This window comes from Dasypus novemcinctus, chromosome 23, assembly GCF_030445035.2.
Source record: "Dasypus novemcinctus isolate mDasNov1 chromosome 23, mDasNov1.1.hap2, whole genome shotgun sequence".
NCBI lineage: Eukaryota > Metazoa > Chordata > Mammalia > Cingulata > Dasypodidae > Dasypus > Dasypus novemcinctus.
Genome location: NC_080695.1, coordinates 25,758,994 through 25,783,141, shown reverse-complemented (window position 1 = coordinate 25,783,141; position 24,148 = coordinate 25,758,994). Strand labels below are relative to the sequence as shown.

Genomic DNA, 24,148 nt, shown 5'->3' with positions numbered 1-24,148 from the left:
AAGGGTGGGGAAGGAAAGAATCTACTAAAGCAACAATGGAGAACAGTATTTTGATACTGTGATGGTGAGAACAAAAAAAACTGTATATAAATACCATATTCTAGTTAGTAAATTTATTTCTCATGCAGAATGGGCTAGCAATTCTAAAATTACTTTATGTGTATAAACTCAGGTTAAATGAGTAAGTAAATATATTATTACATGGAAAACCAGTTTTCTCACTGTTGGGGAAAAAGATTATAATCAAGGAAAGGCAGAGGTCTAAATAAACCTTTTGAGTGTTAGGTTGAAATCAGAGTTTTTAAAATATAATCAGGTTTTTAAATACAGGCAGGTTTAGAAATAAATATATAAGTATACGTATACAGGGGCTACTATATATGTATTATTCCCAACCTCTCTCTGCTGAGAAGGCTGAGAAGCATTGAAACCACAATAGAAAAAGGACAACTGGTGCCCAGATCTTGGTTTCTAAATACCCTTTAAATTAAAGGAGCCTTTGCAGAAGTAACTGATTCCCAGGGTGAGCAGGGGAAAATAGAAGATGAGCCTGGAGCATCTTGTGATACCAAAATATAAGGATATACTCAGCAAAGGATGTAAGAAGACTCCAGATTTCTCTCTGGGACAGAGAGAGCTGGAAGGAGCATTGCTCCCATTCTTAAAACAACTACAACAAAAAAACAAACTAATACCAAATTGATGACTTTTTTTCAAATCCATTGAGAAATGGTCACAGAGAAACCAAGTGACTCAGTGTCTAAGAAGAAACAGGATGGGAAGTGGATTTGGACCAATGGATAGAGCGTCCGCCTACCACATGGGATGTCCAGGGTTCAAATCCAGGGCCTCCTGACCCATGTGATGAGCTGGCCCACGTGCAGCGCTGATGTGTGCAAGGAGTTCCATGCCACACAGGGGTGCCCCCCACAAAAGGTGTCCCCCACGTAGGGGAGCCCCACATGTAAGGAGTGTGCCCCGTAAGGAGAGCCGCGCAACAAAAAAAAAGCACAGCCTGCCCAGGAGTGGTGCCACACACATGGAGAGCTGACACAGCAAGATGATACAACAAAAATGAGACACAGATTCCGGGTGCCGCTGACAAGGATACAAGCGGACACAGAAGAACACACAGCTAATGGACACAGAGGGCAGAAACTGGGGGGGAGGGAGGCGTGGAAGGGAGAGAAATAAAAAATAAATCTTTAAAAAAAAAAAGGACAAAACAGGAACCTACAGGGAGAAAAGACATGCAAGTGCTCACTTACCTGGGGTAGATGCAACCAGACTCTGGTAAGAAGAATTCAGCTAGAATAGTTCATGATCTAGTGAAGACCAAGGGTGGACTGGCTAGCCAGTGGAAAGCCCCTACAGACTGCAAAAATTGGAGAGAAGAGTTTCTCACTCTCCTACAGACTCTTTCTCCATAAATCCAACTGGGAGCTCACAAAAAGGTCAGAGATTGTCCTAAGAAAGTATCTGTTGACAAACATGGGAGAAGAGAACAGCAACCAAGGACATAAAACTGCCTGAACTGATTTCCCCTAGATCCTTATATGGAACAAAACCCTTAAACTATAGATGAAAGAACAACAAACACTCTCTCCCTTAGGTCACTGGTGAAAATTCACTGCAGCTGAGGGAAAAGAAAAAGAAAAAACAAAAACTCAACTTCTGGGTGATGGGTAAAAACTGAACTGGATATACAACTACAGCTGGGACAGAGTGGCAGGATAATTGAGTAGGGTATACTGCCACACTCTCCTCCCTACCTGGGTTCTAGGAAACTCTGCCTGCCTAAGACTGAAGCTTAATTAGAAGAACAGAGGGGGAAAGTATGACTAAAAAAAATAAATACCTAAATGTAGAACTTTTGTTCACATGCAAAAAATGGTACACCACTTTTTCTAACAGCTTTATTCATAATTTCAAAAAAACTGGAAGAACCCAAACATATTACCAAAGGTGAATGAATAAACAGGTTGTGGTAAATGCATAAACTGGAATACAACACTGCAGAAAATCTGAACAACTGAATAATGCAACAACTTGGATGAATCTTATGCATTTTGCTATATGAAAAGACAGATCCAAAAGTCTACATATTACCTGATTCCATGTATATAACACTGCGTAGCGATGAAAACTAGATCAAAGTCTTTTAAAAATTATGATAAAGTCTAATTTATACTAATTTATCCAATTTATGTCAAAACCAAGGTCATGAAGATTTTCCCCTATGTTATTTTCTGAGAGTTTTATAAAACTTTTAGATCTCATATTTAGATCATTGATTTATTTTGAGATATTTTTTGTATATGGTGTGAAGTAGGGGTCCAACTTTATTCTTTTGCATTGGGCTACCCTGTTGTCACGGCACTGTTTGTTGAAAAGGTTATTCTTTTCCCATTGAATGGACTTGGCACCTTTGTTAAAAATCAATTGGCCATGGGTGTATGGGTTTATTTCTGGACTTTCAATTCCATTCCTTTGGTCTATGTTTTAATTTGTCAAAGGGCTGCCGATGCAAAGCACCAGAAATGTGTTAGCTTTTTTTTTTTTTTTTTTTAAAGATTTATTTATTTATTTAATTCCCCCCCCTCCCCTGGTTGTCTGTTCTTGGTGTCTATTTGCTGCGTCTTGTTTCTTTGTCCGCTTCTGTTGTCGTCAGCGGCACGGGAAGTGTGGGCGTCGCCATTCCTGGGCAGGCTGCTCTTTCTTTTCACGCTGGGCGGCTTTCCTCACGGGCGCACTCCTTGCGCGTGGGGCTTCCCCATGCGGGGGACACCCCTGTGTAGCAGGGCACTCCTTGCGCGCATCAGCGCTGCGCATGGCCAGCTCCACACGGGTCAAGGAGGCCCGGGGTTTGAACCGCGGACCTCCCATATGGTAGACGGACGCCCTAACCACTGGGCCAAAGTCCGTTTCCCATTTTTATAAAGCATATTTATTTGGGGTAAAAGCTCACAGTTCACAGTTCCAATTTGTGAAAAGTCCAACTTGATATACTATAAGAGGTGCTGTCTCACCAAAATCAGGTGCCTCCTGCTGAAGCAAGACGGTGGGCAATCTCTGCCTGGTCTCTGCCTTCCCTTTCAGGCTTCCTCTGGCTCATCATCTAATATGATGTTGGATCAGGTCTTTCAGGCTCACCAGCTCCACTTTCTTCCCAATTCTAGCTACAGTCTGGCACAGAGCTTGTCTCTTTCTGGGCCTCCATATCAGTCTTGCCTGTTCTGCTCTCTTCCCACATTCACCTGTAAGCTATCAGGCATATAGCAGGGCTCATCTTCTCTTGAGCTTCTCCACGGGCCCAGCCTCTTGGGGGCTTCATGCTCAAGCTATCCTCTCTCACACATTGCAGATGGAGAATCAGTTATGCTGGGTTTCTTTTCCTCTGTCCATCTGAGGACAGAGTCAGTTTATATCAGATTCTGCAAGGGGGAGCGACTCATCTGAGTCACACCTCACTGATGTAGTGGAATAGAAAGCCTTAAAGCAATTTTATCATGTAACCTAATCAAAGTCCACTCAGCTGAGTTTAATGCAATCAGAGAGTACCACACCTAGTGGAACAGATTAGTTTACAAACATAATCTTTCTCTTTTTGGGATTTATAAAATAATCTCAAACTGCCACAGTCTGTATGTATATTCTTATGCCAGTACCACACTGACTTGATTATTGCTGCATTGCAGTGAGCTTTCAAATCAGAAAGAGCGAGTCCTCCGAACATAGTTCTTTCTCAAGACTATTTTGGCTATTTGGGGTACCTTGCAATTCTATATTAATTTGAGGATTAGCATTTCCATTTCTGAATAAAGGTTGCTGGAATTTTTACTGGGATTCTGTTGAATCTGTAGATTGCTCTGGATAGTATTTTTTAATATACTTTTTTATTTTTTAAAAATGCATAAATTACATAAATGTTACATAAAAAATATAGGGGATTCCCATATGCCCCGCTCCATACCACTCCCATGTTTTCCCACATTAACAGCATTCTTCATTAGTGTGGTACATATGTTAAAATTGATTAACACATTTTGAAGCATTGCCACTAAATGTGGGTTATAGTTTACACTGTACTTTACATTGTCTCCTGAACATTTTGGTAAGTTATTACAAGATCTATAATGGCCTGTATCCATCTTGTAATGTCACTCAGGACAATTCCCAATTCCTGAAAACACTCCCAAATTACACCTGTTTTTCCATCTCCCTCCCCTCAAAACCTCCAGTGGCCCCTGCATCCATATCAATGATTAAACTTCTTCCATTGTCACAATAAGTCTATAGAAGAATAATAGTAAGTCTACTATAGTCCATCAGTTATTCCCCAGTACTGAGGATTCTGGGACAGTGATGCCCACTCTACCTCTAACTGAGAGGGGACTTAGATCCCATGGGGCAGATGTATGGAACTATCTTGTTTGCAGTTGCAGACTCTCTGCTCCTTGAGATGGTCATTGACCATCATCATCTCCTTGTTACATGTCCTGGGTGAGTCCAGTGAACTGGAGAGTAGGTGTTGTGATTCTGTTGAGATTCAGGGCCCAACTGAATGGACAGCCCAAAGATTTAAGTCTCTTGAACATACACCTATCAACTCTAGTACTAATTATAGGTTCAAGTAGAAGGGGCAGAAAAACCTGTGTAGGGAAACCACAACTGAGTCCAACTCTGTCACATTAGGAAGCATAAATTCCAAAGTAGGGCCCACTGGCAGGGCACCAAACTCCTGAGCTATCAGCCCTACCTATAGTGTCTGGATGTCTCCAGAACTGTCATATGATGCAACAATCCCACAGCTCTGTATATACCCAAAAGAAATTAAAGCAGTGGCACAAACAGATATATACATACCAATGTTCATAGTGGCATTATTCACTACTGCCAAAAGTTGGAAACAACCCAAATGTCCATCAACAGATGAATGGATAAGCAAACTCTGGTATATACATACAATAGGATATTACTCAGCTGTAAGAAGAAATGCAGTATTAATACATTGGATAACATGGATGAATCTTGAAGACCTTATGTTGAGGAAAGCAAACCAGACACTAAAGGACAAAAATTACATTACAGAACTGATATGAACTAAGCAAATTGAGCAGACTCATAGAGCTAGAGTCTGGAAGATAGGTTTACCAGAGACAGAAAGGGAGAAGAAGGTTGTGAGTCAATGCCCACATGGGTAAAATCTATGATAAGGGAGAAGGATGTAGTTGTGCGGTGGATGGGCACAAGAGTGGTGCAGTGATGCTACTAGGTTAGGGGGTACTGGTCTGTGAGTGGGGTAGAGAGGGGAGGGTGGGTTGGACTGTCCACGGATCTGGGGATTTGTGGGTATGTGGCTATAACTACAATGTTGGGAACTACAATTTTTGCCAAATGTGGCAGGGGAGGGTTACTTGTTTAGGGTGTTGAATGCGGGGAGCATGCAAGAAAGGGCACACTTGAGGCAAGCTTCTAGGGAATGTGTAGTGTTCATCTTTTCATACTGTGTTGTATCAGTAGGTGGAGACCCGCATAATGAGCAGGGAAGTGTTGGACTCCCATCCTGGGGAGTCCCGCTATGCTCTCAGATAGAGGGGCAGGAGTCTCTTGAGAGTTTAAGAAGTGCCTTAAAGGAGAAGACAGGCCAGTAATGTCAAGCCCTCAATGTTGTTGCAAGTAACTATGAATCTTATACTCCAATGAGTAATCACTGTGGTTATCTTCAGCCCCAAAGCGAGGGGGAGGAAGGATAGAATAGATGGAACATGGGCATTTTAGGGGTGATAGAATTGTTCTACATGTTATTGCAATGATGGATACAGACCAAGATAAATTTCATCAAACTTTTTATAAAAGTGTATGGTCCAAAATATAAACCATTATGTAAAGCATTGACTTTGGTTAGTAGCACTATTTCAATATTTGTACATCAATTGTAAAAAATGTGCCATCCACATGTAAAATGTTATTAATAGGCGAAGGGGAAAAGGCAGAGGATGTTGAGTATTTGGGAATCCCCTATATTCTAGAGATGACTTTTCTGTAACCTAAAGCTTCTTTGAAGACAAAATTTTAAAAAAATAAGACACTTGGTGAATAAACATAAGAAAATGTCACTGTTCATACAAGACAATAGATCTTACAGTGATGAAAAGCATAATGTTAAAAAAAATTTTGTATTTTTATTATTTTTTGTTATTGCAAACTTTTTAAAAATTTTTAAATATTTTATACATTATTTTTAAAACTATCATTATTGGAGGCTGACATGGCTCAGGTGATGGGGTTTCCACCTACCATAGAGGTGGACCCAGTTCGATCCCTGGGGCCTCCTGGTGAAAAAGAAGAGGAAGCATGCCTGCATGGCGAGCCAGTGCCCATGCGACAAGCCAGTGCCCACACAAATGAGTCATGCAGCAAGATGATGATACAACAAAGGAGAGATGAAGGGGAGAGTCAAGGTGAGGAGTAGCAGAGACCAGGAACTGAGGTGGTGCAAAAGGAACTGCCCTCCACATCAGAGGTCCCCAGGATCAAATCACAATGAATCCTAGAGGAGAAAGATGAGAAGAGAAGACAAAAAGAGAAATAGATATAGAGGATCAATAGCAAATGGACACAGACAACAAAAATAGCAGGGAAAAGGGAGAGGAAGGGGGATAAATAAATGTATTTTTTGAAACTATGATTATTATTTCATTTTATTATTAATTGTATTTTGTTATATTGTTGGCTTCATTTTTTAAAAAGTTTTGGATCATAGAAAGGTTACAACTGTGGCAGGGGAGGATCATTGCTGCAAGGTGTCAGAAATGGGGGATGCGTGGGTGGAGGGTCATCAGGGGTATATAAATGTGTTCAAGAGTTTACAGGGCATTGTCACGGTGGGTGGAGATTAAGTCAATAATTGAAAAAATATTGAATTCCCATCCTAGCAGCTCTGCCACATTCTCTAGCGGGACTGCAAGAATCTCCTGAGTACAGGGGCAATGACTAGTGAAGGATGATGGACTATTGACAGGCCCTTGATATTGATGACTGTACTTATGAGCCTTTACTTTTGAAATGGAAACTTAGCCTAGTATTATAGGGTGCCTAAGAGTTACCTCCTGAGAGCCTCCTTGTTGCTCAAATGTGGCTTCTAAGCCAAACTCAGCATATAAATGCATTACTGTCCCCCAGCATGGGACATGACTGCTGGGGATGAGCCTCCCTGGCACTGAAGGATTACTATCAAATATAACTGATTTTAGATGTTAATCACATCTACAAAATACCTTTACAGCAACATCTAGATTAGTGTTTGACCAATCAACTGGGCACGATAATCTAGTTAAGTTGACACATAAAATTAGCCATCATACAAGAATGCCCCAGGTACAGGGACAATGTCTTGTGAAGAAGGATGGTCCATTGAAGGACCCTTGATATTGATGACTATGCTTATGAGCCTTTGCTCTTGAAATTGAAACTTAGCCTGTTGACATAGGGTACCTAAGAGTTACTTACTGGGAGCCTCCTTGTTGCTCATATGTGGCCTCTCTCTAAGCTGAACTCAACATATAAAAGCAATGGCTTCTCCCCAGCTCAGGACATGACTCCTGGGGATGAGCCTCCCTGACACCAAGGGATTGCTAGCAAGTTCCAACAAGCAATGCAACTGAGGGAAAAAAATACATTGACCAAAAGGGGGAAAAGCTAAAGACAAATGAGTTTGTATGGCTAAGACACTTCAAAGTGTGTTCAGAGGCCATCCCAGAAGTAGTGCTTATGCACATCTCAACAGGATCTCATTGACAGCCAAAGTAGATACTATGCCAAATATGAGGCTCTTAAGGGATATGGAGACATCCAGACATGATAGTCAGGGCAGATAGTTCAGGAATTTGGCTCCCTTGCCAAATTCTGGGTCCTAATCTGGTATTTATGCTCCCCAGTGTGACAGAGTTAGACTCAGGAGTGGTTTCCTTAAGCATGATTCTCCTATCCTTCTATTTGAACCTACAATTAGTACTAGAGTTGGTAGGTTACATCCAAGAGACTTAAATCTCATCTCTGGGCTGTCCATATGCCAGCTGAATCTCAATAGAGTTGCAACACCTACTCTCCAGTTCAATGGACTCACCCAGGACAACTAACGGGGAGATGATGAACAAACAACATATCAAGGAAACAAAAGTGCCTACAACTGCAAACAAGAGAGTCCCATCCATCGGAGGTATGGGATTAAAGCCCCCCCTCAATTAACGGTGGAGTGGACATCAACCATCCCAGAGACGGACATCACCATCCCAGAGACCTCAGGATTGGGAAACAAACTATGGACTAAAATTAACTTACTAGTATTCTACTATAGACTTACTGTGATTCTAACAATGGAAGAAATGCCATCGTTGTGGAGGCAGTGGCTCATGGATATTCTGGGATTAGGGAAAGGAAAACATAGGTGTGATAGGCAGGGCATTTCCAAGACTTGGAATCTTCCCGACTGACATTACAACAGATACAGGCCATTATATATGCAGCCTTAACCTACAGAGTCAAAAGGGAGAAGGTGTAAACTGCAGTGTAAACTATAATCCATGCTTAGTGGCAATGCTCCAAACTGTGTTTATCAATTGCAACGAATGTACTACACTGATGAGGGATATTGCTAATGTGGGAAAATGTGGGAGGCGTGGGGAACAGGATACATGGGAAAACCCTATATATTCTCTATAATATTTATGTAATCGAAGTATCTTTTTTTTTTTAACGATTTATTTATTTATTTATTTCTCCCATCCCACACCACCCTCATTGTTTTGTACTCACTGTCTGCTCTCTGTGTCCATTCACTGTGTGTTCTTCGGTGTCTGCTCGTCTTCTATTTAGGCAACACCAGGAACTGATCCTGAGACCTTCCAGAGTGGGAGAGAGGTGCTCAATCTCTTATGCCACCTCAGCTCCCTGGTCTGCTGTGTCTCTTATTGTCTTTCCTCGGTGTCTCTTTTGGTTGCATCATCTTGCTGTGCCAGTTCTCCACGCAGGCCAGCACTCCTGCATGGGCCAACACTCCTATATGGGCCAGCACTCCGCTCTAGCCAGCTCACCACATGGGCCAGCTTGCCTTCACGAGGAGGCCCTGAGAATCAATCCCTGGACCTCCTATATGGTAGATGGGAGCCCAATAGCTTGAGCCACATCTGCTTCCCTGAAGTAACTTTAAAAAAAAAAAAAATTAAAATGTGGAAAAAAAAAGTATTAAACCTAGAAGTGAAACCTTAAAAAGAAAATTAACCATCGCAATTAGTTAGGAAAAAATTAAAATCTGGAACAAAGGAGAATTTGAAAGATGGAACTATGATTACAGAAAAATAAAAACAATGAAGTGGCCATATGAATATCAATTACCTTTGAAGAATATTATGATTTAATCCATGGAGAAAGAAGGCAAATTCTTTGAAATAAGAAGACCCTTTGTAATTAAAATAAGAAAACACTAACCTGGCTTCCTTGTCTATTTGATCACCATATCCCACTCTTTTCATAATAGTCAATTTCAATTGAACATTGCCTTCCAGTAGTTCATATGTCTGAATTTAAGTCCAACGTTTGAATAAAAATGTGAGGATTTGTTGTCTTTAAAATTAGTATTGGGAAACGGACTTGGCCCAGTGGTTAGGGCGTCCGTCTACCACACGAGAGGTCCGCGGTTCAAACCCCAGGCCTCCTTGACCCGTGTGGAGCTGGCCCGTGCGCAGTGCTGATGCGCACAAGGAGTGCCCTGCCACACAGGGGTGTCCCCCGCATAGGGGAGCCCCACGCGCAAGGAATGCACCCGTAAGGAGAGCCACCCAGCGTGAAAGAAAGTGCAGCCTAGTTTTCATGCCTAGCTTGGCCGGGGGTTGTGATGAGACCAGCTAGCTTGGAGAAATTTGCTGCTGCTATTATGGTTCATCCCCTAAACTGTATTGTCACCGTGTCCCAGAACATGGGCATCGGCAAGAACGGAGACATGCCCTGGCCCCTGCTCAGGAATGAGTACAAGTATTTCCAAAAAATGACTACAGTCTCTTCAGTAGAAGGTAAACAGAATTTGGTGATTATGGGTAGAAAGACCTGGTTCTCCATTCCCGAGAAAAATTGACCTTTAAAGGACAGAATTAATATAGTTCTCAGTAGAGAACTCAGGGAACCCCCCCAAGGAGCTCATTTTCTTGCCAAAAGTCTGGATGATGCCTTAAAACTTATTGAGCAACCAGAATTAGCAGATAAAGTAGACATGATTTGGATAGTGGGAGGCAGTTCTGTTTATAAGGAAAGCCATGAATCAACCAGGTCATATTAGACTGTTCGTGACGAGGATCATGCAAGAATTTGAATGTGACACATTTTTTCCAGAAATTGATCTAGAGAAATATAAACTTCTCCCAGAATACCCAGGTGTTCTTTCTGACGTCCAGGAGGAGAAAGGCATTAAGTACAAATTTCAAGTGTATGAAAAGAATGATTAATGTGAAATATTTTTTCCTTAATTGTTTCCCTTCCCCTCCAAAACATTATGTACTTTTAATTAGAAAAAAAGACTTTTGTTGACTTTAGATCTTTAAATGATTTCTATGCAATATTTTTACTCTCCGTTATTCTTTTTTTAAATAAAATTTTATTGAAGTATAAAAAAAAAAAAAAAGAAAGTGCAGCCTGCCCAGGAATGGCGCCGCCCACACTTCCCATGCCACTGACGACAACAGAAACGGACAAAGAAACAAGACGCAGCAAATAGACACAGAGAACAGACAACCGGGGGGGGGGGGCCGGAATTAAATAAATAAATAAATCTTTTAAAAAATAATAAAATTAGTATTAAACTGTCAGTGTTGATTTTCCAATTCCATTTTCCCCTATAATAAACATAGATATGTCATTATAGAAGCATGTTATGGCTGAGAAGAAATAATAATCCTAACTGCTAGAGTGGTTTAAGGGTCCCAAATACTTTAAAGAGAGGGATGTACTTGAAAGTATACAACATACTAGTACTGACTCCTCAGTCAATACCATGACAGAAGGAAAACAATACTAACCTATGTCAGAATTCTGAAGAGTGCTGAAATGTTTAAAGAAAGATGAAGAAGTTTAAATAATACAGCTTAAAGTCAAAATCAACACAAACATGCAGCTATTGTCTCAAATTGACAGTACAGTATCAAGCTAATTTAGACAAGTTGAAATGAGCATTGGGAACATGAAGGCATAATTCAAATGTGGAGTTTGGCACTTACCCATGCAGAGAATATTAAAAGAGAATCCTCGTTGAAGAGATCTGTTCACCAACTGATGTGGCAAACATTCAAAGCCAAAATGGCCTAGCATATTTAAGCAACGGGTATTTTCTTCTTTTTGCTAAAGAAAAGACAAAAAAATGTTTTTAATTAAAATAGGAAATTAAGGCATTTGAAGGGAAAATGGTTATCATTTATCAAATGGATTAGAATTTGATTATCATACCTTGGACAAGATGCAAATAAGGAAGTAAAATTATGAAAACATTTCTTATCCCTTCCACATAATGTCAGTTAAATAAAACACATAGATTTTACTATTATTTTCTATAAATAAAGTGAATCTCTCCCTGATCACACTTAAAGTGATTGTGTTTCTAAATAAAAAGAAAGTGGGAATTAAGGAAACACCACAGGAAATCTTCAGAAATTACTCTAAAATAAGAAATAATTTTTCCATAGGAAAAATAGAAAAAAATAACATTCTTTCATTCTGTTTTAATGTGTTAATATATTGAGGAAACACAACATACATTAACATATGTGAGGAAAGTAAAGTCAATTTCAGGAACATAACCAAATAAAAACTTTGATTTCAAATGTGTCATATGTCCTCTAAGAACTTGAGTTAAGTCAAATTGTTAAAAGAATCTGCTGCTATCCTAGAAAACTAGAAATCAATCAGTATTTTAAAGTTACCAAACTTTAAAAGTTGGGGAAAATAATTCAAAGAACACTTAACAACCTATATTAATTTCAGCCCTAGAAATAGCTCCCAAGCAATTAGAGAGCTCCACAAAATCTTCATGCAGAACAAAACAAAACAAAACAAAAAACGTTCACGGCAGCTCTCTATTTAACATCCAAATGTATGACTCTCTGAAATTGGAGAACATCCAAAGAAATGACATCATTCACACACTGGGGCATTATTGAGACATGAAAGATAATTATGGAAAATACTTCAATAAATTGGGAAATATTTACATTAAAATAGTAAGTAAAGAATGCAAGATACAAAGCTTCATGTACATTCTTTGCTTCATGGCAAAATCAGAGTAACTTATTACATTCTTTCTCTTCTGACAATAACAATTAGAAACAACTGAAGGAATTAGAAGGGAAAGAGAAGCAGGAAGAAACAAGAAAGAATCAGACTTTCAAATGAAGGAATCACAATGGGTAAAATCTGCATTTTCCCAGACACCAATCTTTAGTAAACAAAGTATTAGGGGAATTGAGCACAAGCAGAAAGTGACAATCTTAAACTGAGGTATCTAAGGTCAGAGTTTGAAGCTGCCAGAACACCATTATATTGTAACTGACGGTTAAGAATTAACAAATAATTATGATTGCTACATCATTATATAGATGTCTTTATATTATAAGAAAGCAAAAGGTTAATACCTGAAATTACTGAAGCTGGCTAGAGTGGTCCGACCCTCTAGTCTGCTCACTCTAGACTTAACCTCATCCTTGTGTGTGCTTACTATTGCGATGGTAACCACCCTACCAGCCTCTGTTTAATATCCGTGTGGAAAACCTTGGGACTGACCTCTACTCTACTTTCCTACCTCAGAATCTTGATCTCTGAAAATGGTTGTAACTTTGTAATTTCCCCTGGTTTGGGGTCCACTCCCAGCTTGTTCAACCCTTTAATGTTCACTAATGAAGGAACCTGTGTCCAGCTCTACCCCAATTACTCATTAGCATCCTGATATTATAAAATATTAGAATTTCTGCATATCAGGGAGGCAGTTTTGGGGGAATGAGATCTAAATCTGAAAACAACATGAGAATACTTGGTTGATTCCAGAATTCTGCATGTGCAGGGGTGACAACAAAGAATCCAGTGGTAAGTTAGAGAACAGTTGGCGTTCTTGAAAGTGTTGAGCAGATATTTCAATGATGTCTGGTCCTAGGGAAGCAGAGTTTGAGGTTCAAGAATCTCCCAAGTTAGATGACTTTACTAAAACACTGAATTTTCTATTTAAGCTCTTAAAAGGCCATGGTTTAGGATAAATGGTCATCTTCCAAGTTAAACATGTTATTTACAAGGGAGCCCCAATAATATTATTTATGGATTTCTAACCAGAAACCCTGGAAGCAGCAAGGTGGTAGGACAAAATATTTAAAGTGCTAAAAGAAAACAATTGCCAACCAAGAATTTTTTTAGGAGGTACCAAGGATTGAACCCGGGACCATCACACATCTACAAAAAACTAACAGAGCTAATAAATGTGTTCAGGAAATTGACAGGATACAAGATCAACACGCAAAAATCAGCAGTGTTTCTGTCCACTAGTAATTAGCAAGCTGAGGAGAAAATCAGGAAAAAAATTCCTTTACAATAGACAAAAAAAGACTCAAACATCTAGGAATTAATTTAACCAGGGAGGGAAGGACCTGTGTTCAGAAAATTACAAAACACTGTTAAAAGAAATCAAAGAAGTCCTAAACATATGGAAGGACATTCCGTGTTCATGAATTGGAAGACATGCCATAGTGAAGAGGTCAATTGTACCTCAACTAATTTATAGATTCAATGCACTACCAACCAAAATTCCAACAACCTGCTTTACAGAAATAAAAAAGGCAATTACCAAATTTATTTGGAGGGGAAAGGAGAATAGCTAAAAACATCCTAAAAAAGAAGAGAAAAGTCAGAGGACTCATGCTTCCTGACCTTGAAGTGCATTATAAAGCTACAGTGGTCAAACAGCATGGTATTGGCATAAAGATATACACTTCAATCAATGGAATTGGATTGAGAGTTCAGAAATAGACCTACACCTCTATGATCAACTGATTTTTTTTTTTGAGGCACCAGGAACCAAACCTGGAACCTCACATGTGGGAGGCAGACACTCAATGTCTTGAGACACATCTGATCCTGATTAACTGATTTGTGATAAGTCTACCAAATCCATTTTTCTGTGACAGAGGCTTCTTTTCAACAAATGGTGCAAGGAGAACTGGATACCCATAACCAAAAGAGGATACTATGAACAACTGTATGCCTAAAAACTTGAAAATGTAGATGAGATGGACATATTCCTAGAAACAATGAACCACCTACACTGACCCTAGGTGAAATAGAAGACCTCAACAAAAGAATCACAAATGAAGAGATTTAAAATGTCATCAAAAATCTCCCAAAGATGAAAAGCCCAGGATGAGATGATTTCACAGGTGAATTCTACCAATCAATCAAAGATGACCTAATACCAATCTCCCTCAAGCTCTTGCCAAAATTGAACAGGAAAGAATGCTACCAAACTCATTCTATGACACCAACATCATCCTAATACCAAAACCAGATAAAGATACTATAAAAAAACAAGATTACAGACCAATATCTATAAAGAATATAGATGCAAATACCCTCAACAAAATATTTGCAAACAGAATCCAAAAGCACATTAAAACAATTATACACCATGATCAAGTGGATTTTATCCCAGGTATGCAAGGGTTGTTCAACACAAGAAAATCAATTAGTGTAATAAACCACATTGATAAATTGAAGAAGAAAAGTCACATGGTTCTCTCAATTGATGCAGAAAAGGCATTTGACAAAATATAGCACCCTTTCTTGATAAAAACACTCCAAAAGATAGAAACAGAAGGAAGCTTTCTCAATATGGTCAACTGCATATATGAAAAACCTATAGCTAACATTTATTCAATGGTGAAAGGCTGAACGCTTTCCTGCTGAGATCAGAAACAAGACAGGGATGCCCACTGTCACCATGATTATTCAATATTGTGCTGGAAGTTCCAGCTAGAGCCATTAAGCTAGACAAAGAAATTAAAGGCACCAAAATAGGAAAGGAAGAAGTAAAATTTTCACTGTGTTTATAACCTGACCCTATATCTAGAAAATCCTGAAAAATACACAAAAAAAGCTACTAAAATTGATAGATGAGTTCAGCAAACTGATGCCATACAAGATTAATTCGCAAAAATCAATAGCATTTTCTGTGGAGGAAATCAGAAAAAAAATTCCATTATTAGTTACTAAAACAATCAAATATTTAGGAATAAACTTAACCAAGGAGATAAAGGAATTGTATTCAGAAAACTACAAAACATTGCTAAAAGAAAGAAAAGAAGATTTAAATATATGGAAAGACATTCCCTGTTCATGGATTGGAAGACTAAATATTGTAAAAATGTCAATTATAACCAAACTGGCTTACAGATTCAATGCAGCCCCAATAAAAATCCCAACAACCTTTTTTGCAGAAATTGAAAAAGCAATAATCAAATTTATTTGGAAGAGTAAGGGGCTATGAATAGCCAAAAATGTCTTTAAAAACAATGAAGTTGGAGGACTTTCCCTTCATGACTTTAAAGCATTCTTATCACTTAGCTACAGTGGTAAAAGCAGCATGGTACTGGCATACAGACAGACAGATTGACCAATGGAACCGAATCAAGAACTCAGAAACTGACCCTCACTTCTACAGTCAATTGATTTTTGAGAAGTCTGTTAAGCCCACCTAGCTGAGCCAGAACAGTGTATTCAACAAATGGTCCTGGGAGAACTGGATATACATATCCAAAAGAAAGAAAGAAGACACCTATCTCATACTTTATACAAAAAAATAACACAAAATGGATAAAGGACTAAATATAAAAACAACAGCCATAGGGAAGGGGACATGGCTCAACTGATAGAGCATCTCTCTAGCAAATGGAGGGTCCAGGGATTGATCCCCAGGACTCCTGACCCTTGTGGTAAGCTGGCCCACAGGCAAGGAGTGCCGTGCCGTGCCATGCAGGGGTGCCCCTGCATACGAGTGCCCCATGCGCAAGGAGTGCTCCCCATGTGAAAGAAAGCACAGCTTGCCCAGGAGTGGCAGCACACACACGGAGAGCTGACACAGCAAGATGATGCAACAAAAAAGAGACGCAGTTTGCCAGTGCCACCGGATAATGCAAGCAGATGCAGAAAAATACACAGCGAATAGACACAGAGAGCAGACAATGGCAGGGGAGGCAAAAGGAAAGAAAGAAATAAAATAAATCTTGTAAAAAAAACAACAACATAAAACTCCTAGAAGAAAATGTAGGAAAACATCTTCAAGATCTTGGGAAACGGACTTGGCCCAGAGGTTAGGGCATCTGTCTACCACATGGGAGGTCCGCGGTTCAAACCCCGGGCCTCCTTGACCCATGTGCAGCTGGTCCATGCGCAGTGCTGATGCGTGCAAGGAGTGCCGCCCCACGCAGGGGTGTCCCCCGCGTAGGGGAGCCCCACGCGCAAGGAGTACACCCATAAGGAGAGCCGCCCAGCGCGAAAGACAGTGCGGCCTGCCCAGGAATGGCGCCGCCCACACTTCCCGTGCCGCTGACGACAACAGAAGCGGACAAAGAAACAAGAAGCAGCAAACAGACACAGAGAACAGACAACCGGGGTGGGGTGGGGGGGAATTAAATAAATAAATAAATCTTAAAAAAAAAAATCTTCAAGATCTTGTGGTAAGCAGTACTTTATTAAACCTTACATCTGAAGCACAAGCAACAAAAGAAAAAATGGATAAATGGGACCTCCTCAAAATTCAACACTTTTACACCTGAAAGACTTTCTCAATAGGATGAAAAGGCAACCAACTCAATGGAAGAAAATATTTAGTAATCACATATCTGATAAGGTTTTTTTTTAAAGATTTATTTTTTATTTATTTCTCTCCCCTTTCACCCTTTCCCGCCCCCCCCGCCCCCCATTGTCTGCTCTCTTGTGTCAATTCGCTGTGTGTTCTTCTGTGTCTGCTCACATTCTCATCAGGTACAGGTGGCACCAGGAATCTGTGTTCCTTTTTTTATTGTGTCATCTTGCTGCTTCAACTCTCTGTGTGTGCAGTGCCACTCCTGGGCAGGCTGTGCTTTTCACAAGGGGCAGTTCTCCTTGCAGGGCACACTCCTTGCATTTGGAGCACTCCTACATGGGGGACATCCCTGCGTGGCATGGAAATCCTTGCATGTGGCAGCACCACGCATTAGCCAGCTCACCACATGGAACAGGAGGCCCTGGGTTTGAACCCTGGACCCTCCATATGGTAGATGGACACTCTATCAGTTGAGCCATGTCTGCTTCCCCTGATACATACGGAGATCATACAATTCAACAATAAAAAGACAAATTATTTGATTACAAAATGAGCAAAAGACTTGAAAAGACAACTGTCCAAAGAAATACAAATGCCGAAGAAACACATTGATAAAATGTTAAACATCACTGGCTATCAGGGAAATGCAAATCAAAGCTACAATCAGATAGTTCACACATACTAGAATGGCCACTATTAACAAAACAGAAAACTATTAGTGTTGGAGAGGATGTGGATAGGAACACTTATTCACTGTTGGTGGGAATGTAGAATAGAACAGGCACTATGGAAATCTGTGTCCAATTGAAGTTAGATATAGATCTGCCATGTGACCTGACAATAACATTACTAGGTATTTACCCAGAAGAACTGAGAGCAGTGACATGAAAAGACATCTGCACACAAATGTTTATAACAGTGTCATTCATGATAGCCAAAAGTTGGTAACAACTGAAGAATGGATAAACAAATTGTGGTATAAACACACAATGGACTATTATTCAGCTGTAAGAAGGAATGAAGTTGTGAAGCATATGACAACATGGATGAAACTGGGAGACATTATTTTGACTAAAGCACAAAAGGACAAATATTGTATGATTTTGCTATTATGAACTAAATATAATGAGCAAACTTAGTTAATAGCTAGAATATAAGTCACCCAGGGAATAGAATATGGTTAGAGAATGGAAAGCTGAGGTTTAACCTATGCAGAATTGGTGAAAAGTTGTAAATGTTTAGAAATGGAAAGAAATGGTGAAAGCACATCATAGGATTTGTAATTATTAGTATTAATATATGAGTATGATAGTGCTTTGCTTTTAGTTGTTTTTTTCTCTTTACTAGAGTAATGAAAATGCTCTAATATTGATTGAAGTGATAAATGCACAATTCTGATGATAATATCAAATGCCATTGATGTACACTTTAAATAAATTGTATGGTTTATGAACAAGAAACAAAAATAATAGGCTGGGTTAGGGAGAAATATACCAAATAAAAGATATGGACTATAATTAGTACTAACACTTTGATAGCCTCTTTCATAATTTGTTACAAATGTTTCACAACAATACAAGGTATGGTGGGGAGTGATATATGGGAGCGCTATAAGATGTTATGCATGTCTGTTCTGTTAGTTCACAACTTGTACTATATACTTACTGTTTATGCATATACCTATATGAATGATATAATTCTATAAAATTTTTTATGGAAAAAATAATTCATAGGACATCTAGACAGAAAGTCAATGAGGAAACAGGATACTTGAATGATACTCTAAACCAATTAGATCTAAAAGACATATATAAAATTCTTCAATGAACAGCAATAGAATACACATTCTACATTACTGCATGTGATTCAGTCCCTAGGACAGACCATTTGTTAGATTATAAAACAAGTGTCAGTAAACCAAAAAATATTAAAAGCATACAACGTGGAGCTGTTGTGGCTCAGTGGCTGAACACTGGCTTCCCAAATATGAGGTCCTGGGTTCAACTCAGGCTTCTCGGTACCTCAAAAATAAATTAATTAATTTAATTAAATCATACAATGTATCTTCTCTGGCCACAATGGAATGAAGCTAGAAATCAATAACAGGGAAAACTGAAAAATGCACAAATATGTGGAAATTCAACAATGCGCTCAAACAACTAATGGGTCAAAGAAGAAATCAAAACAGAAATTAGGAAATGTCTTGAGACAAATGAAAATGTAACATATCAAAATTTATGGGGTGCAGTAAAGTCAGTGCTGAGAGGGAAATTTATTGCTCTAAATGCCTACATTAACCAAGAAGGAAGATCTCAAACCAGAGACCACACCTCACAACTGGAGGATCTAGAAAGAGAAGTGCAAACAATACTAAAGCAAGCAGAAGGAAGGAAATATAGTAATAGAGTAGAGATAAATGAAAGGGAACAAAGGAGAACCATCAAGGTGGCAGTGGAGTAAGGAGCTCCTAGAGTCAGCTCCTGCCTACAGGGCAGTTAGCAAACACCCAGAGCTATCTGGAGCTAGCTGAAGCACCTGTTTGGGGACTCCAGGAGACCAGAAGAGCATCCCACAACATCCTTGAAGGAGTGGAAGGAGATGCCCGCCAGCAGAGAAGACGCCTAAGTAGAGGCTCCTCGCCACGGATACCGGTGCCCATCCTCCACTGGAGACACAAGCTGCCTTGGGAGCTGTTCCGTGGCTGGAATTAAAATCTCCACTTCCCAAAATGGGGGAGGAAGAAATGGTTGGGCACCAATTTCAAGTATGATGAGGAAATTCAGTTGGCTGCAGTATGATCCTGAGAACAGCTAAGGTTTGAGCCTGTCCAGGTTAGGAAGAGGCTGGGAGCTGCCGTCTTAGCTCCATGCCAGGAACAAGGGGAAGCGAGCAGACTGAAAATCCTCATGCTGGTGGGGATCAGCTTCTTCCCATCCAGATCATATTGCAGGTCTAGCCTAGGCCCCAGTGCCACCTCCAGCAGGAAGGAAGCTGCAGGGCCCTGCGCCAGCCTCTCCAAGAAGTTACTGGCCAACCCGCGGAGGCCAGTAATTATCCTACTCTGGCAGCACGAGTCACCCCAGGAGCTGCTCAGGGACAGGAATTGGAAGCTCCATTTCACAGAAACAGGGGAGGAGGACACAGTTGGCTGCCAATTTTGGCTACTGATTGGGAGACTTGGCTGGCTAAGAGATAATCCAGGGAACACCTGGGGTGAGGACCAGCCAAAGTCAGAGGCCAGTAGCCACCATTCTGACTCTGTCCCCAGCCTGAGGGGAAGCCGGGCTGACTGAAACTCTCAGTGTCGGTGGGAACCAGTTTCTTTCATGCAGATCAGCCTGCAGTCTGAATTCAACCCCCCTTTGGTGGGGAGGAGGCTGAGGAACCATGCACCAGCCTATACAGGTAAGTGCAGGGAATTTTGGCTGGCATAGACTGAAAATCGTAAGTCTACCAGGACAACTGCAGTCATCTTGAACCCACACTGCTTAGATTGCTGCCCATACCTGCAGCTCCATCCCTGCCCCAGGCAGGGGAGAAGAGATATGAAGCATCATCAGTCTCTCTGGGCAACTACAGTCTAGGCCTGCAAGTGGATTATTCCACATAGCTCTGACTCTGTCCCTACCCCAGGCAAAGGAGAAAGTTGGAAGAAGCTTCATTGTTCCCTGGTGCAATGAGAGCTGCTTGAGCCTCCACAGCTTACAACACTAAGTACATGCTTGGCTCTTACTGCATAACCAGCAAGGGAGAAATGACAGGAAGCCCTAAACTAAAGAGAAAAACTGCACCCAGAAAAAATAATCTAGTAAACCAGATGCAAAGACACCAATCAAAAATTACAATCCACACCAAGAAACAGGAAGGTATAGCCCAGTTAAAGGAACAAGATAAGCCTCCAGATGACATAAAGGAGTTGAGACAACTAATTATAGATGTTCACACAAATCGCCTTGATAAATTCAATTGGATGGCTAAAGAGGTAAAGGATATTAAGAAGACACTGGATGAGCACAATGAAGAATTCGAAAGCATACATAGAAAAATAGCAGATCTTATAGGAATGGAAGGTACAATGAATGAAATTTAAAAAACATTGGGGGCAGCGGACTTAGCCCAGTGGTTAGGGCGTCCACCTACCACATGGGAGGTCCGCAGTTCAAACCCCGGGCCTCCTTGACCTGTGTGGAGCTGGCCCATGCGCAGTGCTGATGCGCGCAAGAAGTACCATGCCACGCAGGGATGTCCCCTGCGTAGGGGAGCCCCACAGGCAAGGAGTGCACCCTGGAAGGAGAGCCACCCAGCATGAAAGAAAGTGCAGCCTGCCCAGGAATGGCGCCGCACACACAGAGCTGACACAACAAGATGACACAACAAAAAGAAACACAGATTCCCGTGCCGCTGACAACAACAGAAGCAGACAAAGAAGACGAAGCAAACAGACACAGAACAGACAACCGGGGGGGGGGGGCGAAGGGGAGAAAAATAAATAAATAAATCTTTAAAAAAATAAAAAACATTGGAATCATATAATAGCAGATTAGAGGAGGCAGAAGAAAGGATTGGTGAGCTTGAAGAAATAGCCTCTGAAAGTGAACATACAAAAGAAGATATGAAGAAAAGAATGGAAAAAATTGAACAAGGTCTCCGGGAACTAAATGACAGCAAAAGGCGTGCAAAAGTACATATCATGGGTGTCCCAGAAGGAGAAGAGAAGGGAAAAGGGGAAGAAGGAATATTTAAGAAATAACAGTGGAATATTTCCCAACCCTGTTGAAGGACGCAGATATCCCTGTGCAAGAAGCACAACATACTCCCATCTAAAAAAATCCAAATATACAAACTCAAAGACACATACTCATCAGAATGTCAAAGGCCAAAGACAAAGAGAGAATTCTGAGAGCAGCAAGAGAAAAGCAACGCATAACATGTAAGGGATATCCAATAAGATTAAGTGCCGATTTCTCACCAGGAAACATGGAGGCAAGAAGACAGTGGTCTGATATATTTAAGATACCACAAGAGAAAAACTTCCAGCCAAGAATCTTATATCCAGCAAAACCGTCTTTCAAAAAAGAGGGCAAAATTAGAATATTCACAGATAAACAGAAACTGAGAGAATTTCTAAGCAAGAAACCAGAATTTCAAGAAGGACTAAAGGGTGTGCTTGAGCCTGAAAAGAAAAGACAGGAGAGAGGGGCCTGGCAGAGAGTCTAGAAATGAAGATTATATCAATAAAAGTAACCAAAAGTGTCAAAAGAGTGGTGAAAATAAAATATGACAGATAAAACTCAAATAGTCAGGAATAAACTTAACCAATGATGTAAAGCACTTGTATCCAGAAAACTGCAACTCAATGTTAAAACAAATCAAAAAGCCCCAAATAACTGGAAGAACATTCCATGCTCATGGACTGGAAGACTAAATATCAGTAAAACGTCAATTCTACTCAAATTGATATACAGATTTAATGCAATCCTGATAAAAATTCCACCAGCATTAAAGAAAAAATTGAAAACACAATCATTAAATTTATTTGGAAGGGTAAGGAGTCCTAAATAGCCAGAAACATCATTTTTTAAAAAGTGAACCCTCATCTCCAGACTTTAAATCATAATACTTACCTATAGTGGTAAAAACAGCATGGTACTGGCCTAAAGACACAAATGGAACCAAATTTATGGTTCAGAAACAGACCCTCACAGATATGGTCACAGATATGGTCACAGATATGATTTTTGACTATCCTGTCAAACTCACACAGCTCGGGCAGAACAATCCATTCAACAAATGGTGCTGAAAGAATTGGACAGCCATAGTTTAAAGAAGGAAAGAGGGAAGCAGATTTGGCCCAATGGATAGAGCATCTGCCTACCACATGGGAGGTCCGCGGTTCAAACCCAGGGCCTCCTGACCCGTGTGGAGCTGGCCCACGTGCAGTGCTGATGCACGCAAGGAGCGCTGGCCCATGCAGGGGTGTCCCCCACACAGGGGAGCTCCACGCACAAGGAGTGCACCCCGTAAGGAGAGCCACCCAGTGCGAAAAAGGTGCAGCCTGCCCAGGAATGGTGCCACACACAAGGAGAGCTGACGCAGCAAGATGATGCAACAAAATGAAACACAGATCTGGGTGCCACTGACAAGAATACAAGTGGACACAGAACATACAGCGAATGGACACAAAGAGCAGACAACTCGGGGGGGGGCAGGGAAGGGGAGAGAAATAAATAAAAAATAAATCTTTTAAAAAAAAAGAAGGAAAGAGGACCCCTATTTCACACCTTATCCAAAAATTAACTCACAATGAATCAAAAAACTAAAAAGAACCATAAAACTTCTAGAAGAAATTACTGGAAAATATCTTCAAGACCTGATGGTAGGTGGTGGATTCTTAAAGGAGATAAGAGAAGGACTCAGTGGACTACTGATGTTTAATGTATGTAGAAGTTTTAATTAGCTTTCTGTAAAATTGTGGAAATGTATAGAGTGGATGGTAACACACAATAGGTAACAGCTAGTTTATAAATGGGTATGTGACTGAAAATGGTAGTCTAGTTATGTAAATGCCCACTGACAGAATGCTTGAGAATAATCCAGGAACTGGATAGCACAGTAAACCAAGAGGTGGGTGAGAATTATGGTTGATGGTACAGATGCAAGAATGTCCTTTGTTAGCTAGAACAAATGTATATCACTACTGCTGGGTGTTGGGAATGTGGAGAAGCATGGGAAAAATACAGGTGGAGTGACTTATGCACTGTGGTTAGTAGTAATAATGAAATATTCTTGCACCTATGTAAAAAATGTACTGTGTTGATACTGAGGCAGTATGGAAAATGTGAGCCAAATGTATGCTATGGACATGGCAATAATCAGATGACATTATTTTATCTGTAGCAAATGACACACCACATTGCATTGTGTTGATGGAGGGGTGTCATTTGGGAATTCTACACATGAGCATGATTGTTTTACAACTTCTGTCATAAAAAAATATATTTAACAAATAATAATAGGGTGAGTTGGGGGACAAACACACCAAATGTAAGATATGAATTATGATTACTGGTAAGATTTTGACAGTGTTCTTTCATAGTTTGTAAGAAACATCTCATGACAATGCAAGGTGTTGCTGAAGTGTTGATGTATGGAACCCCTGTATGATGTTATGCATGTTTGCTTTGTAAGTTCATAACTTTTACTACACACTTAATTGTTTATGTATGTTCATATATAAATGATATAAAGATAATAATCGGATTGATT

The 24,148-nt window shown here is 40.2% G+C and overlaps 2 pseudogenes; one reads left to right on the top strand and one right to left on the bottom strand.

Annotated features, from left to right (window-relative positions):
- Nucleotides 1-24,148, bottom strand: part of LOC101438983 (septin-14-like) — a 56,528-nt pseudogene that overhangs the window by 22,359 nt on the left and 10,021 nt on the right.
- Nucleotides 9,935-10,499, top strand: LOC101430347 (dihydrofolate reductase pseudogene; annotated as a pseudogene).